Raw genomic sequence first — 17,833 nt, 5'->3', positions numbered from 1 at the left:
CTTCCAGTAGCTTTCAGGAGATCAAGGGCTTGAAGTAATCAGTTTGAACAACTCACTATCTCTCGCTCTCACCTCTTACCTCATTCCCATTTGTGTGGTGCTGTGCATAGCCATTGCAAAAGCTTCCAAATAGGAGTTCCATAGTGAAATCTGGTTCACTAGCATCCAGTGATGCTTCCTGCAGCTCAGTGCTATTTACTGGGCTGGGTATGTGGAGAGGATATATGCCAAGAAGATCCAAAGAACACTAGACAAAAGAAGCTCAGTAAAGTATTCTGGGCCTTAGTTTCAGGAAATTGAGCCAGGGAGGCATCAGCACATCAAAATTGGCATACAAAAATCAGAGATGTAATAACCCTTTTAGATAAACCCATGAGATAGAGAATAACAACAGCTAGAGGCTCTGGAAAGAGTAATTTGAGGTACTAGCCAGGAGGTATGTTGCTCTCTGATCTTTTCGGGCACACTAGCACAGATGCCTTTGCCAACAGTTGTATCATCTTTGAATATGCAGGACAAACCTAGGTAGAATGCCAGTTAAACTGGAGTGGATACTTTTATCTCTTCAGCCACCCAATCCCCACGTCATCCAAGTGGCCCCTGTGGTAGTAGTGGTAGTAATAATAATAATGTTGGTATTTGTTAAGTGCTTACTATGTGCCGAGCACTGTTCCAAGCACTGGGGTAGATATAGGGTGATCAGGTGGTCCCACGTGAGGCTCACAGTCTTCATCCCCATTTTACAGATGAGGTAACTGAGGCACAGAGAAGTGAAGTGACTTGCCCAAAGTCACACAGCTGACAGGTGGCAGAGCGGGATTAGAACCCATGACCGCTGACTCCTAAGCCTGGGCTCTTTCCACTGAGCTACACTGTGATAGTATTTATTAAACACTTACTTGATATAGTACTAAGTACTTACTAAGCACCGGGAGCAAATACATTGGTGGGAAAGACATCAAGAAGAAAAATGACTTTTCTTAGGTCAAAACACCATAGTGTAATGGACTCTATATTTCCAAATTGGTAGACCTTATCTGATCCCCTATTACTCCAGAAAGTTTAGTAAATACTAGAAATAATGTTTTGATTTATGAGGAAATTAACTTTGTGAATCAGGATAAATGGAAAGTTCAGCCATGGCCTCAGCCAGCTCACTTTACACGGATTGATGCAGTGCAATCTGTACTACTCATGTTGTTACGATATGAGGCTCTGGCATCTATTTTTGAAAGATAATAGACCCATACTAATGCAAACTCATGCACTGTTTCCCACTTAATGTTTTCTATTTATATTTTCTTTTCCTTGCCCTTCAGAAAATATTATTTTTCACTTTTACTTGCTGGAGGAAAAAAGCCCTTTGTATTTATGTATTATATATAAATATGAGTGTGTGTTTATATATATTTCTATACTAATGAATCTCTGAGAAAGGGCATATAAATCTTGATATTGCAGAGAATACATGAACATAATTTTAGAATATAAAGGTGTGTATTTAAATATACACCTAATGCACCTATATATAGTAATGAATAATCCATACCGTAAAATTAGGAATGATAATCTTTTGAAATTTATGGTTGAAGCACCTCATACCCAGTGAGACTCGAGGTACACAACCATTTCCAAAAGGTATTGCCCTTTAAAGCAGTGTGGCTTAGTTGAAAGAGCATGGGCTTGTACATTGGAGGATGTGGGTTCTAATTCCGGCTCTGCCACTTGTCCTTGTGTAACCTTGGGCAAGCCACTTCACTTCTCTGTTCCTCAGTTACCTCATCTGTAAAATGGGGATTAAGATTGTATACCCCACCTGGACAACCTGATTACCTTGTATCTACCCCAGTGGTTAGAACAATGCTTGGCATAAGTAAGCGCTTAACAAATACCATCATTATTATTGTTATTATTCTCCTATTACCGTAATCTTTCTAATTTTAGCATACTGTTGACTGGTAGACCAGCTTTAATATTTTTAATCTTTTGCCTAGGAAAATTGCCATATTTTCTTCATCCTTCAGTGAAGGTTTGAATTCAGTTGGAAAAGCTATAGCATTGACACAAAACACCTAGTTGTATTACCATGACTTTATCATTTAAGAAGTTCTGTTAAAAGAAACTGGGTTATCCAGGCATTCTTCCTAAACTTACATATCTTTCTCCTTTCTTTCCTCTTTTTCATCGGAATGAAGTGTATGGGACAGGATGTATAGGGAAGAGCCATTCATGATTCGGGGACATCTACAGGTCTGGAAAGCTGTGGATTCAATCTGAGGGTGTTGTGTATCCTAAATGTAAAAGTAAACTACACTGAGCTAGTAGTAGAGCAACACTGACAAACCAATTTAGCTGAGTTATTCACAAATACAAGATGTAGCTTTTTTCTAAAATTTTCCATGGCAACCATAGAAACATCCTTTAGAAACTATCCAGAAGTAAGGTCACTAAAAAGACTCACCCACAGCAGTAAGTAAATATGAAGCTATATCTCTACAGAAAGCTTGAGCTGAAATAAATGTTAGGTGCCACACTGTCCTAATCACAAATTCCAATTGACATTTAACAGGGAATCATGACTATTATCCCTAATTTTAGGTAATACCTTTAGGAGGTGGGAGGAGTGGACTTCCCCTCAGGATGAGGAGATTTGCACTCCCCATCTGTATTGCTCAGGGCTTTTCTCTTTGCAATCATGCTGTACACACTCATGCATTCCCAAAAAGGAAGCATATTCTTGGGATTGTAGCATACTTGTGACAATTCCCTTATCTGTTGACCTGGCTTCTATTGAAGTGACTCTGTGGAAGAAATAGCTATGTTCTCACATTTCGGCAGTTGCTCAAGTTGGACTAAGAGAGCACATTCTATTTCTGCCATCCCCAGAATCTTCCCACGTGCTGGAATTCCTTGGAAAGGTATTCATTAAATTTTCTAATGCAAAGAGTGTATTCAGGCTCTCCAATTCACTGGGGTGCAGGCGTATCACAGGAGGAAATGCAGTAGGTGGTTTAAGCATCTGATTCAAACAGAGCCTGAGGACAAAAATTATTTTTAAGAAGGAATGGAAAATTTTAGCTGTGTGCAAATTAATAAATAGGAAGATTTATTTACTAGACTTATTTTTTTCTCCATTTTTCTCTCCCAAGCAAGAATATATCTGAGGACACATTTCTTTCAAATGAAGGCCAAAGCTGAGAGAGAGTTTGAATGCTAAGTGGAGTTGACAAAGTTGCAATTTGAGAGCATTTTGACTGTGTTTCTGGGATTTCATTGAAGAAGTTGGAAGTTGTCTGAAGCGGTATTTTATTGGTAAGCATTTGGAGGCTTTGCTTGATGATATTTTAGCTGTCCACATTTCTCACCAGGATCTGCTGGAACATATTTTACATCTTAGAGAAGAAAAGGGCTACCCATTGTGTGGGTTCATTATCATCAGACCTGTTCTTTTCCTGAGGTAAAGCAGATAAGCCAACCCATTTATTTTAAAAGTTCACATCCTAGAGATTACACTATTACTAATTCTAAAAACATCCCTGAAGAGATAAGCATTAATGTATAAGGTGACCCAAAATCTAGGAAGTTTCTTTGCCACTGAATGGAAAACAACATACTTGCATATACAACACCTCGGCCTTTCTGTCAACTTAGAGTAGCAAACTGTCTTAGAATCAACCTGAAGTAGAAGGTGACTTAAGAGGAGGACTGCTTATAATGTGTTCTCTGAGAAGTCTGAATAAACAATAACCAGAGTTCAGTGCAAAATTAAGAGCCCCTTAATACCATGCATCTAACAGGTATCTTGTGCTATGTTTTCAGCTATTTGGAAAAGGTACTGTTCTCAGAACTGGCTGTTTTGTGTTAATAATGGAAAAGCATTGTGTTCTTCTAGTCAGAACTGAGGGAATAGCAATAGCAGTAAACTCTAAAATTTATTTTTGAACTTTTAAATTTCCCAAACAGAGCTTGGTAATTCTGTTGACCAGAATTTATTAGTACAATATCTCAACACAATTAATAGTAATATTTTTCTATCATCTTACTGAAACCCTACTTAAAATGTGGTTTTAATTCAGTCCCTACATTGTAATAGATATATTGTATTTATGGCATAATCCATGGCACGTGAAGTAATGTGAACTCCAATCATGTGTTCTTTTGTTTTGTATGTCATTTTTCAATATTTTCTAGTTCCCTTCACTATATATTTGGGATACATTTAAATGATGATTACCCTATCCTAAGTAGCACACTCTGTGCCCTTCTTCAGCAATACTATACAATTTTATCTACCCCATTTTGGCTAGTTGACAGGATGGCACCATGAAGATCTAAAACCAGTTCTAAAATAAGTTCTGCCATTGAATTTCTAGATTTGCTGTTGGAATATGCTCTGCAGTCCGTTGTTTTCAATTTGGCTAGTTGACAGGATGGCACCATGAAGATCTAAAACCAGTTCTAAAATAAGTTCTGCCATTGAATTTCTAGATTTGCTGTTGGAATATGCTCTGCAGTCTGTTGTTTTCATGGTGTAAACCCTGATATGTTTTAAAGGCAATTTCCAATAGATTACAACAGGCTAGAGAAGCAATGTTGCCTAGTGGAAAGAGCACGGACCTAGAAGTCAGAGGATGTTACAGTTGAACTTGCTTTATAAGGATGCCTCAATTTCGTGGTCTGGAAGTAATCCAGAATGGGAATATTAATTACTATTTTTCCTTCCTTTTTGTCTGATAGAGTGATCACAATTGCACTTTGCAGGAGATGCATCAAGTGCTTTGTCAGTAACTTGGAGGCTTGTGGCTGAGCCCTCTGTGTATCTGTTGGACTACTTAATAATGGCAAATGTACATGCAAGAAGCAGTATGAATGAATGATGGAATTTGTTAAGTGCTTACTCTATGCCAAGCACTGTTCTAAGTGCTGGGGGTACTGCTTTCTACTTCTATTATAGTTTAATAATAATAATAATAATGGTATTTGTTAAGTGCTTACTATGTGCCAAGAACTGTTCTAAGTGCTGGGATAGATACAAGGTAATCAGATTGTCCCATATGGGGCTCACAGTCTTAATCCCCATTTTACAGATGAGGTAACTGAGGGACAGGGAAGTTAAGGGATTTGCCCAAAGTCACACAGCTAACAAGTGACAGAGCCAGGAATAAAACCCCCAATCTCCGATTTCCAAGCCCGTGCTCTTTCCATTAAGCCACACTGCTTCTGTGCTTCTATATGTAGTTTCTATATAGTTTCTATATGTAAGCTTAATGGTTCTTTTTCAGGATTCCATTAATTGTATGTGGCAAATCTCTTGACTTGAAGGAGTCGGAGTAATTCTAGGCTTCTCATTCCCAGAGTTCAGTTAATTTGGTTTAGCTGACAATAAACCCTTCCCCAACTCTTTCTCAGAACATTTTCGTTTCTCTCTGTTGGAATCTTGATCTTCCTGGAGACTCTGCTAGTGTGTCCTTTGGGAAAGCTAGTGGGTCCTTTGGGGAACTCAGATACCATGTATAGCAACATGGCCTCAAGATTCAGAGCAAACTGGAGATGGACAGGTTTAGAGAAGCAACGTGGCTCAGTGGAAAGAGCACGGGCTTTAGAGTCAGAGATCATGGGTTTGAATCCCGGTTCGGCCACTTGTCAGCTGTGTGACTTTGGGCAAGTCACTTAACTTCTCGGTGCCTCAGTTACCTCATCTGTAAAATGGGGATTAAGACTGTGAGCCCCACGTGGGACAACCTGATTCCCCTGTGTCTACCCCAGTGTTTAGAACAGTGCTCGGCACATAGTAATCGCTTAACAAATACCAACATTATTAACTGTAGTGTCCAATGTTCACTGTGTCTGTGACAACTAGATCTAGCAGAGTTAACACATCTGTCTTCTGAAGCACTTCCCCCAGTGCCACCTATGTACAATAATTAACATCAACTGGCAATGTAATCCCAAATAATTAGGTTCTGAAGGGCAGTCACCGGGATTAATGTAATGCTCATCACATCACACCTTCACTGGGTGGGACATTTGGGGACTGAACATAGCAGAAGGGACAGATAAATGTTCTACAGTTGACTAGACTGGGGCAAATTTAGAAAGGCTGGGTTAGGCTTCAAGACACTATGTAACTAAATCTCCAGTGATGTGACAAAGTAATGGACAGTTGGAGGACAGTTCATTCAATTGTATTTATTGAGCACTTATTATGTAGCAGAGCACTGTATTAAGCACTTCGTACTGTACTAAATGCTCTGGTAGCCACAAGATAATTAGGTCAGAACCAGGTTTCGTCTCATAAGGGGCTCACAGTCTTAATTCCCATTTTACAAATAACTGAGGCACAGAGAAGTTAGGTAACGACCAGTCACACAGCAAAGTGGTGAGTAAGTATTAGAATTCATTCATTCATTCATTCATTCATTCATTCATTCATTCAATAGTATTTATTGAGCGCTTACTATGTGCAGAGCACTATACTAAGCGCTTGGGATGAACAAGTCAGCAACAGATAGAGACAGTCCCTGCCGTTTGACGGGCTTACAGTCTAATCGGGGGAGATGGACAGACAAGAACAATGGCAATAAATAGAGTCAAGGGGAAGAACATCTCGTAAAAACAATGGCAACTAAATAGAATCAAGGCGATGTACAATTCATGAACAAAATAAATAGGGTAACGAAAATATATACAGTTGAGCGGAGGAGTACAGTGCTGTGGGGATGGGAAGGGAGAGGTGGAGGAGCAGAGGGAAAAGGGGAAAAAGAGGGTTTAGCTGCGGAGAGGTAAAGGGGGGATGGCAGAGGGAGTAGAGGGAGAAGAGGAGCTCAGTCTGGGAACGCCTCTTGGAGGAGGTGAGTTTTAAGTAGGGTTTTGAAGAGGGAAGAGGTTTTAGAACCCAGGTCCTTCTGACTCCCAGGCTCATGCTCTACTCACCAGGAAACACTGCTTTTAAATCATGTTTAAACACTTTTTCTGCTTTGAAATGCATTCTGGTAAAATCATTCTGAAAATGCTCTATGTCAGACTCTTAATGGGTAAAATTCAACTCTTGTTCATTTAGCTACTTTTTCCTGAGCATACACAAAAAGCATGCATGCCATTCTATTGAGTAGAGATCTTATCTACAGCTTTTTTAAAAAAGTTATTTAGGTAGGTTTTGCACACAGAATGACTTTCTTTATTATGCCCAACTGAACTTAAAACAAAAGATTACAATTGAAATATATCAAATATGCTCTAAGTGAAATTGCAAACCCAGAACTGAAAGTGTTTATTTGACATAACAGAGCTCCAGGATGTCTGGAACGTTTGTGCCTTGATAAGCATTAGAAAATCTGCTGATCTATTTACATTTTATAGGGTTTAATGGAAAATATAGTGCTGGCTTACTTTACTGGGACCTGACAGACAGAAAATTGCTGATCTGGGTCCGCCCTCATACTGCAAAATGCTTCACCAGTACATCCCATGAAGGATATTAATGTTGCTTTGTTAATGGGATATGCACCCTGTATTCTAAAACTCATTATTCAAGAAAATAAGATGCATAGTCATTTTCATTTTACTGACTATTTTTTGGGGGAAAAGAAAAGTGAATCAATTCTTGGGGAATGCTGCTGATGTTTTAATAAAGTGAGGAATATTCAAATCCTAAAGGGTGAACATTTTTTGGGCTTATTTCTTTGGGGAAATGAGATTTCAGTATATTCTATAGAGATGTCTATTTCACACCTGTATTAATATTGGCCTATTCTGAACTGTACTTATAAGCACCTGAAAAATGAGTTTTTATGTGCCCTTAGTATAGTATCGAGCAATCACACCAAAATAAGAGTAAAGGAAATTTTTTCTCTTGCTTTCACATTCCATTTGAGCAGTCCAGAATGAGTAACACACTGTGGATGATGACTAGGAATTGTGGGGAAAAAATCATTTTAGCCACTTTTGGATAAATGCCTAGGGTTTAAGGCAAATTCTTTCAAAATCTAGTTCTTAGAGGGAATAGTTCCCATTTGAACAGAAAGATTTGGGGAGCTTATAAGACAGAATCCACAAAAAGGACCTTTTACTTGCCATGTGGTTCTGCAAATATATTTCCTGAAAAGTTTAAAATGAGAAAAATAAATAATTGATTTTATGCATATCCAGATGATGCAGTTAAAAAAACTTCAAAGAGAAATTTAAATCTTTGTGGTCAAATTGTAAAATCATGTAGCATATCAAAATTTGATTCATCAACATTATTCTAGATTTGCCCTCTGTATTGTACATGCTTCAGTAGCACAGTAATTGATTCAAACATATCAAAATGAAACTGCAGAAAACAAACAAAAGATGTTGGAATTTTTTTTAGGTTATGTGGTATTCAATACCCCTCTCAGAGACGCATCTGGAGAGTTTCCACTACTCTATATGTCTCAACTACAGGAGAGAGAGTCAAGCAGTGGCTAGAATGGAAGGCAATCTACTAGAAGTCAAAACTCCCCTGTGCTGGGCAATAGCGGCATGTGAGAGAGTTGACAGCAGAGACTAAAGTTTACTGCATGAAAGGAGGCAACGATAAACCCCTTCTGTATTTTTTATCAAGGAAACTCTATGGATACACTACCAGAACAATTGCAGATGAAGGAGGAGCATTCAGGGAGAGATGTGTCCATGGCATCGCTATGGGTCAGAGATGACTCAACCGCATAAGACAAATATTCAGTAAGGACTGCAAAAAACCCAAATGGCCATAATAGTTATACCCTATTAAAAGATGACTTAAAATATCCATTAAAATAGCACCAAGAAAAACATTTCAACACAGAAATAGTATTGGATTGTTAAACTTCCAAAAAAAATCCTAAAGAATATCATGTTCCCCTTATATGAAAAACTTTACTTGAACTCATTCTGCAGCTGATGGAGTTTTGAGCCAGTTTGTAGCTCCTAACTTTAAGCCAGAAATTTAAAACATTTCTAAATGGAATTCCTATGCTGTATCATTAGATTTGTGAATTGGCAAATGGTTTGTACGTACTGTTTGTGCTCCTCCACTAAAGATTTGTTTGAAGAAAATGAACTGGCATATGCAGTTTGACAAAAGGAATAGAACTCCATTAATGCAACTTTTCACCAAATCGTGTATTCCCAAATCCTTGAAGACCCCTCTAATGCTTGTCAGTATATGTCAAAGATAGCAATGGAAGGCATAAAATGATGGTTATGCTGGTCCAGGCAGGCTATTACTCCTCAATGAATGAAATTGGAAACTACTCCTGATAATGGGGAACTTTTTTGCTGTTTCCATATTATATTTATTCAGTAATGGAAGCTCATGCTCCTAACGGTTTTCGACAACAAAATCACTTTTGTAGGTGTCTGTTCCTACTCTAACTGTATGTATGAGTTGGCATCAAGAAAGCTTTTGTAATTCAATTTCTTGATTCAGATCTGATTAAAATGCCAGAAAATACTTATTGTCAGAATCATTGCTTGCCTGCTAAATAAATCATTACTTTATAGTGGAGAAATAGAAAGAACAAATGCTTAATATGTTATATGCTAAGTGTTTAGTTCTGTGCTATTTATACAATTATTTTCCCATAGAAAGATGACTATGGTTCATTGTCTGAAGTTCTACCTTCTCTTTTGATGAGAATTCTGCTGAATTGTTTGGCATTTATTCAATAACAAACTCATAAACAAATTGATAAACTCAGTCTCTCACAAATGGGAATGATAAATGCAACAAACATGGAAAAATGATGGGTTCATCCGTGGCTGCCTCTTTAAAAAATATGCACTATTTCTAAATGAAGGAAATTCTCTAATATACCAACTTTCCCTCTAAGTCCTCTAAAATATGCAAGAATCTAATGAATTTGTGTCCACTCCTCACTGCCTGGGGCCAGCTCCATTCAGAATGTGATTTTTGCTTCATACATCTTTGGGTCACTCTTTTCTTCAGGGACATAATATCAGACTCATCCTATTTTAGGTAGCAATATAGATACGTGTATCTTCACAACACCCATATATTCTTCATACTATTTTTTAATTTTATTTACATTACAGCAACATTTTCACTTGGAGGTTTGGTCCAAGATGAAAAATAAAACTGAAGATAGATCACATGAAAAAAGCTAACACCTATGTAACATGATGTAGAAAGCATATGAAATTACCAAATCTGATGAAGATCCTATATTGATTACTTACAGATAGCTGAGTAAAGTAGAAATGGGAATCAACTTAACAACTTGAAAGAAATTTTAAGCAATGAAAAAAGGGAAACAAATCTGATGACATTTTCTAAGATTGTATGCCCTTAAAAGACAAGTTTCAACCTGGAATTCCTTGGATAAACATGCCATATTCTCAAATATAGATAAGATTCAGATTTTAAAGAGGGCATCTTGAATTGAAAACACCATCTATATAACTGTTGTTATGTGGCAGTACTCACTTTTTCTAGCATAAAAGTTCTGAGATTTGCTTTAATTTAATTCAGTATGTAAAAGCAAATTCCCTAAATTGGTAATGCAGAGCTGTTGTGAGGGAAGTAGTGGAAATTCAGAAAGATTATGCAGTTTTTGAGATGGCATGAGTTTTACTCCCATGAGAAGCAGGATGGCTTAGTGGAAAAAACATGGGCCTGGAAGTTAAAGGGCCTGCGTAATAATTCTGGTCCTACTTACTTGTCTGGTCTGCTTCCTTGGGCAAGTCACTTAATTTCTGTGTGCCTCAGTTTCCTCATCTATAAATTGGGTATGAAAAACCTATCCTGCTTGAACTGAGTCCCATGTGGGAGAGGGACTGTATGGGACCTGATTATCTCACATCTATACCCTTGCTTACCATAATAAGCAATAGTATATTAAAGCACACAATAAGAGCTTAACGATTATTATTATTAGCATTAGTATTCCTGAAAACAGCAAATCACAGGTTAAGCAAACTGACACCATCCATTTATACACATTCTCTGTATTCATATATACATATATGCACACAATTATTTATAGCACTCTAGTTTTAAATATTTTTATGATTGTCTCCCTTGTTAGAGTACAAGCACCCTGTGGGCAGAAAACATGTCACCTCTGTATTCCGTATTTCCCACTACACCAATTGGGCATTCAATAAATCCTCCTTCTCCATTTCTATTCTTTCTCTTCCTTCTATCTTCCTTCTTCTCTTCTCCTCATTTTTTCCTCCTCCTTGCCTAGGAGTGATAAAGAAGCAGCATACCTTAGTGGAAAGAGGAGGGGGTTGGAAATCCGAGGATGTGGGTTCTAATTCCAGCTCTCCATTTGTCTGCTGTCCACTTCACTTCTCTGTGCTTCAGTTCCCTTACCTGTAAAATGGGTATAAAGACCATGAGCCCCACATGGGACAACCTGATTACCTTTTATCTACTCCACTGCTTAGAACAGTGCTTGGCACACAGTAAGAGCTCAATAAATACCGTAATCATTATTATTATTATAAAGAACACCCAAAGCTTCAGACCCTTATTTTTTCTCTCCTACATCTGTTCTTTTAAGGGTTGATAATTGAGCCCTCCCTCCCAATACTGCAAAAAAAGCCCCAGTGAGAACTATCTCATTGTGGGCAGGGAATGTGTCTGTTTATCGTTGTATTGTACTTTCCCAAGTAGTTAGTACAGTGCTTTGCACACAGTAAGCACTCAAAAAATACGATTGAATGAATGAATGAACAGTTTGATTTACAACTTATTCAGGGAATTAGTGTAAACTCAACATCATACAATTAGATATCTGGATTTTTAAATTTTTTTATTGAATTCTTATTCAATTTTAAGAATTTTTATACTTTTTCACTTTCAACATCTCTGAGGATTTTGCTTGCAGTTGAATATTTAGATGCTGTTTTACCTATTGAACAATTCTGGGAGAACAGTCAGCGGCATTTTTATTATACGGCTTTGTAGTTTATATTTCATCTTAGTATTCCTGTTCTGTAATCTTTCTTTCATAGCATAATCATTTCCATGTAACAGCATATATCAGAAATTTCTTGAAAAATATTTGCACGATGGATCTCTTGTATGGAACCCTTCATCATTTGAGCATATTGTATTTTGACTTGGCATACTAGGGACTGGATAAATAGGAATTATTTTGTATTCATTTCCCTCTCTCCAGCTCCTTAACCTAAATAGAAAAACAGTTCATATTTTAAAAACAGGCCAACCTGTTTTTCTAGGTAGTTCCTTAAAAGAGAAGATAAAAGTTATTAAATCAAATCTTGGCCACCAGCAAATTTCTGAGTGAAGCTACCTAGTCAGTATTCAGAACAAGACCCAGATAGTCAATGGCAAATTCTAAATATCTTTTTTTCTTGATTCTGGGACCATTATTAAATCTACCACAAATTATATTACAGACCACGAGGTTTGCATTTCTCAAAATGCTAGGTAATAGCCTCTCTCTGTGAATTGATTACATAGTGAAGCATTGGCAATTATTTACCTATTTTGCCAACTAGATCCTGCTAGGTACTAGGTATTTACTGGCACCCGCACAAATATTTGGAATAGCATTAATTATTTGCAAACAGTGGTTTGCTTGTATTTACTGGATAGGTCTAGCTTTTAAGTGCTAACTTTTAAGTACATAGAGATGACTTTTGTTTGTTTCCCCAAAAGCTAACACAGTGCTCTTTATTTGGTAGATGAGTAAATAATGATAATAATAATATTATCATAATATAATAATAATAAAATAATGATAATGATGATGATGGTCTTTGTTAAGCACTTAACTATGTACCAGGAACTGTACTAAGCACTGGGGTGGATACAAACAGATCGGGTTGTACACAGTCCTTGTCCCCTGTGGGGCTGACAGTCTCAATTCCCATTTTACAGGTGAGGTAACTGAGGCCCAGGGAAGTGAAATGACTTGCCAAAGATCACTCAGCAGGCAAGTGGCAGAGCCAGAATTAGGACCCATGACCTTCTGACTCCCAGGCCCATGCTCTATCTACTACACTATGCTGCTTCTCTCATATATTATTAATTTAGACCCAAGGCAGGAAATATATGGTAAACATATTTGATTATTCTTATTATCATTATTATTATATGCAGTAGAGTCATTTCCAATTCATAGCGACTCCATGGAAATACTTTCTCCAGAATGTTCTGCCCTCTGCCATAATCTGTGACCTTTCTAATGGTTCTTCCATTATCATTGTTATGGTTTCTATGCATCTAGCTGCTCGTCTGCCTCTTCCACGTTTTCCCTGTTTGGTCCAAAATTCATTCCTTTGTTTCTCAGGCAATCCATGGCTCCATGGCATTTGTAAATGCCTTCTCCAACACCACCTTTTAAAAGAATCAATGTTCTAGGGAGGACTCAGAGAAGGAGCATGGTCTAATGGATAGAACATCAGCTTGTTAGTCTGAAGGACCTGAGTTCTAATCCTGGCTCTGCCACTCAACTGTTGTGTGATGGTGGGCAAATTGCTTAACCTGTCTGTGCCTCAATTACCTCATCTGCAAAATGGGAAGTAAGACTGTGAGCCCCATGTGGAATAGGGACTCTTCCCAACCTGATTCTTCCCAACCTGATTATTATATGCAGTGCTTAGAACAGTGCCTGGCATATAGTAAACACTTAACAAATATCATTTAAAAAAATTAGAATAGTAATTTTCACATTTGGACTCTTTATAATTCTGGTATAAGCCCATACAAAATAATGAAGTAATCAAAATAGTAAATATGATCTTTGAACATTTCATTTTTTTTAATAAATCTGTTTACATTTTTTCTAGCTATCTTTATCTCAAAACTATCAACTCAGAAACTCTAACTGTAAAAAGGTGTAGCCACAAAAACGTTTTAGCATTAGCAGCTCTAGTAAAATATTTTTGAGACTCACTATAGATAATTACATAAAGAACTGGCTCTAACCTGTGTGTTGTGCATACTCAATGTGAAATCTTCCTCTTCGTAGTGTTTGCAACCAGAAACTGCTACATTTTTAATTCCGGATCTAGATGGAAAGTTGCAAATTAATTCATGCCTATCATTTCCAAATGCTTCCTAGATGAAAAAAAGCCATGAAAAGAAGACTTATTGCTATGTCAGTATTCTTTATAACTAAAAGATATGAAGATAATATTGAATATCTAATAAAGTGATTATAATTAGGCATCGATCTTACCCTGCACTCAAGTAGAATCTTTGATATTCAGTTGTCCTACCTTAGGTCTCTCTAGTAGCTGAACCATTATCTCCTATGTTTTCGGCATATGTTTAATGACTTCAGCTTCAACAGCTTAGAACTGAATAATGTATATTCATCAGACAACTGATTCTGGCAACATGTGTTTATATATTAGGAATAATGATTTCTGACTTCACATTCAAATATGGTCACCAAACTCAAGTTCAAAGAAATAGTTTTCACTAAACTCCCTATGATAGGAGGGCTTCTAGATGGAGTAATAGTAATCAAACTAAGTGCCATTATGGGTTCACATCAATTTTAACCTACTTGTCTCATTTTTATTTGCTTCTTTTTAAAATAGTTCTCTTCCCTGCTGAGTTTGACATTACCCTGCTTCATTTTGGAGTTCTCTATGCTCCTATAGTTGACTTTAGCCAGCAGTGGCATCTTTGAGTATGAAAGACTAATATATATTGATTGAATGATTATGCTGATGCTGAGTAGTGACTATAGCCTTTATTTCTCAGTGCTCTCATAAGGGAAGGGTTACTAGAAGTTGAAAGTGTTAATGACAATTTCTCCTTGCTGATGCCATGGAAGGAGAAATCCTAGGAGAAAGAAGAAAAGGAATAAAAATGCTGAAGGAGAGACAGCGATGATGGTCAGAGAAGGTGTCAGTGGTAGTAAGGGCAGTGGAGACAGCAGGTCAAGGGAGAGGAATAAGCAGCATGGTCTAATGGGAAGAGCACAGGCCTGAGAGTCAGAGGACCTGGGTTTTAATTCTGATTCTTCCATTTGCTTGCTCTGTGACCTTGGGCATGTCACAACTTCTCAGCTACCTCATCTGTAAAATGGGGATTAACTACTTCTCCTTCCAACTTAGACTGTGTCCAACCTGAAAAACTTGTATCTACCCCAGTGCTTAGAATAGTGATTGACACATAGCTTCACAAATACCCTAAAGAAAGAGGAGGAGCAAATCGTGGGAGAAAGGACAGGAAAAGGAAAAGTAGTGCCAGTGGGTCCTTCTTTACCTGAGAAGGCATAATTACCATGCCGCTCTTGGCCTCAACAAGACAACCTTCCACAAAGTGACCTGGAGATGCCTCTTCTCCTTATGTCCTTCTGAGGCCACCGGCCTTGATGCAGCTGTAAGTCATGGTAATGAAATCAAATATCATTGAGATTTGGATACTTTTCTGAAGACTGGTTCATTAAGATCCTCATCTACAATGCTAAGCTTTGGAGAGGTGAAATTATTTTAGTTAGAAATGCATATACTGGTGCTGCATGGGAAAAATGGGTAAAGTCATTTAAATGTTTGCCGTAATGAAAGCACCGTGGAACTGCTACACTTTTAAATGTACATTTTCTCCTGGGTGAACCTAATCTAAAGATGGTAGGTGGGACAGTTCTGCTGAGAGCATTGAAGGCGTCACCCAAAGTGTCCATGGAAAAATCTCATTACTCACATTTACTAGCATTTATGTAGAGATTTTGTTTGCTGGTGCTTGGTAATGTAGGAGGTGGTTCTGTGGGTGACCAGCCCTAATGTTGGAAAGAAAGTAGGGCTGTCTTGGGACTCAGTAAGCCTGGGTTCTAGTTACAGTTCTGCCTGTTGGGGTTTTGCCATTCATTTGTAAAGTGTCTGACAGATGGCAAAGGCTGCAGGGGCTATGAAGACAATTGCCTTTTGGGTCTTGGAACCACATCACTTCTTTGGTGCCATCACTCTGGCTGAAAATGGGCCCTACATGTAGTAAACCTTTGCATGAACTTTGCAGTGTTTGGTATCCCTGCCTGTCTACCCACTTTCTGCATTCTGTGCCTCAGCAGGAATGTTTTGATAAGGGGTGGGATAGGCTACATGAGCCACTATTACTATAATCAGTTTCTTGTTGCAGGTTCTCAGGCCTGAACTCTTAGGTTTGAGGCTCATCCATCATTCCTGATGGGATATCTTTTCAGTCCTCAGTTAAACCCAGTGATCAGTACAAAATCTCACCTGAATGGTTGTGAAACTCAGACCCTATCAAGAGGGGAGGAATAAAGAAAAGCAAAAACCCCTCTTTTTCAGAAAGGTGGCTGAAAGAGATTTCCTGAATGATTTACATTATGAAAATGAAATAGAACTGGTCTTTCAGACTATTTGCAGTTAATGCTCATTATATTTAATAACATTTTCTTATTTACACTCCACTCTGGATTTTTTTATTCATTCCTTTCAAACTACTTGAACTTTGTTACTGATGAACTCACCATCTAATTCTTATACACAAAATACTTTGCTATCACAGATTTGTTTGTGTGTAGTCATCATCCATCATTGTCACCATTCATAGTAACACTTTCCCTTAAGATGTTTCTACAGTGGTTGACAATGTTTAACAATAAAAACACTGTCAACCTAGCAGGAGGGCTGTCTCCATGTGGGATTAGATGCAGCTGCAGCAAATAGATTACAACACATGTGAACAATAAAAATAAATTGCAAACCAAGAAAGTAAAATTACTGACAATGGAAATGTACCTTAAAGACCTTTAAACCTCTAAAACCCACTGATTTATCATGCATTTGGCCCTGCTACATAAGTATTTGTCTTGTCTTGCACCTTTCAGTAAACCCTGACCCATAGCGATGCCTTGGACACATCTCTGCTGTATGTGACCTTGGGCAAATCACTTTATTCTCTGGACTTCAGTTACCACATCTGTAAAATAGAGATTGAGACTGTGAGTCCCCCATAGGGCAAGGACTGTGTCCAATCCAATTTGCTTGTATCTAGAAAAGGAAAGGAGGCAAAAGCCAAAAACAGTAGTTCAGTTCAATCGTATTTATTCATTCATGCATTCAGTCGTATTTATTGAGTGCTTACAATGTGCAAAGTCTAATATATGATTAGAAAACATGACAATCTAATTACTAAGAGCCTTTTCATGTGTATAATGGGATCAGACTGTAGGTCATATCCTACACTGTTGTTTGAAGGTACATAAGCTCCCCTTTTATGTATATAGTGGGATCAGACTATAGATCCTATCCTATATTGTTCTTTGGAGGTACATAGGGTCCCACAGGTGACTTTTGCCAGCAGTGGCATCTTCAGTATGAAGGACCAACCAGTGTATACTGATGAAATGATTATGCTGGTGCTGAGCAGTCACTGACACGTACCCCTTTCCCCCGAGACTGTAGGCTTTCTGTTATGTTATCTAGACCCATAATTATGCCATGGACACAGGTCTCCCAGAACACCCAACCTCTATATGCGATCATTTTGGTAGTGTATCCATAGAAGTTTCTTGGTCATTGTTAAATTAGTGTGATAATGCCACAGTAGACAATGTTAGCTGAAAATGATTGGAAAACCTTACCAATACATTAGTTTTAGGTGCATCAGTGACAGTTTTGGGGGAACTTTCTTATGGAGCCCCAGCACATTTTCAATGGGCCATTATCATTCAGTAATTTATGAATAGAATGGTGCTGCAGTTTTACTCTATCAGGCAGCAGTATATATTGATACCCCCTTAAACACATAATAGGGACTTGTAAAGATGATTATGTTTAGTGGCAGAGATGGAGGAAGTGGAGAATGAGGTGGCATTACCATCTGTAGCAACATGATCCATTATCATCACCCACT

This window comes from Ornithorhynchus anatinus, chromosome 17, assembly GCF_004115215.2.
Source record: "Ornithorhynchus anatinus isolate Pmale09 chromosome 17, mOrnAna1.pri.v4, whole genome shotgun sequence".
Lineage (NCBI taxonomy): Eukaryota > Metazoa > Chordata > Mammalia > Monotremata > Ornithorhynchidae > Ornithorhynchus > Ornithorhynchus anatinus.
Note: the sequence above shows the minus strand (reverse complement) of the source record.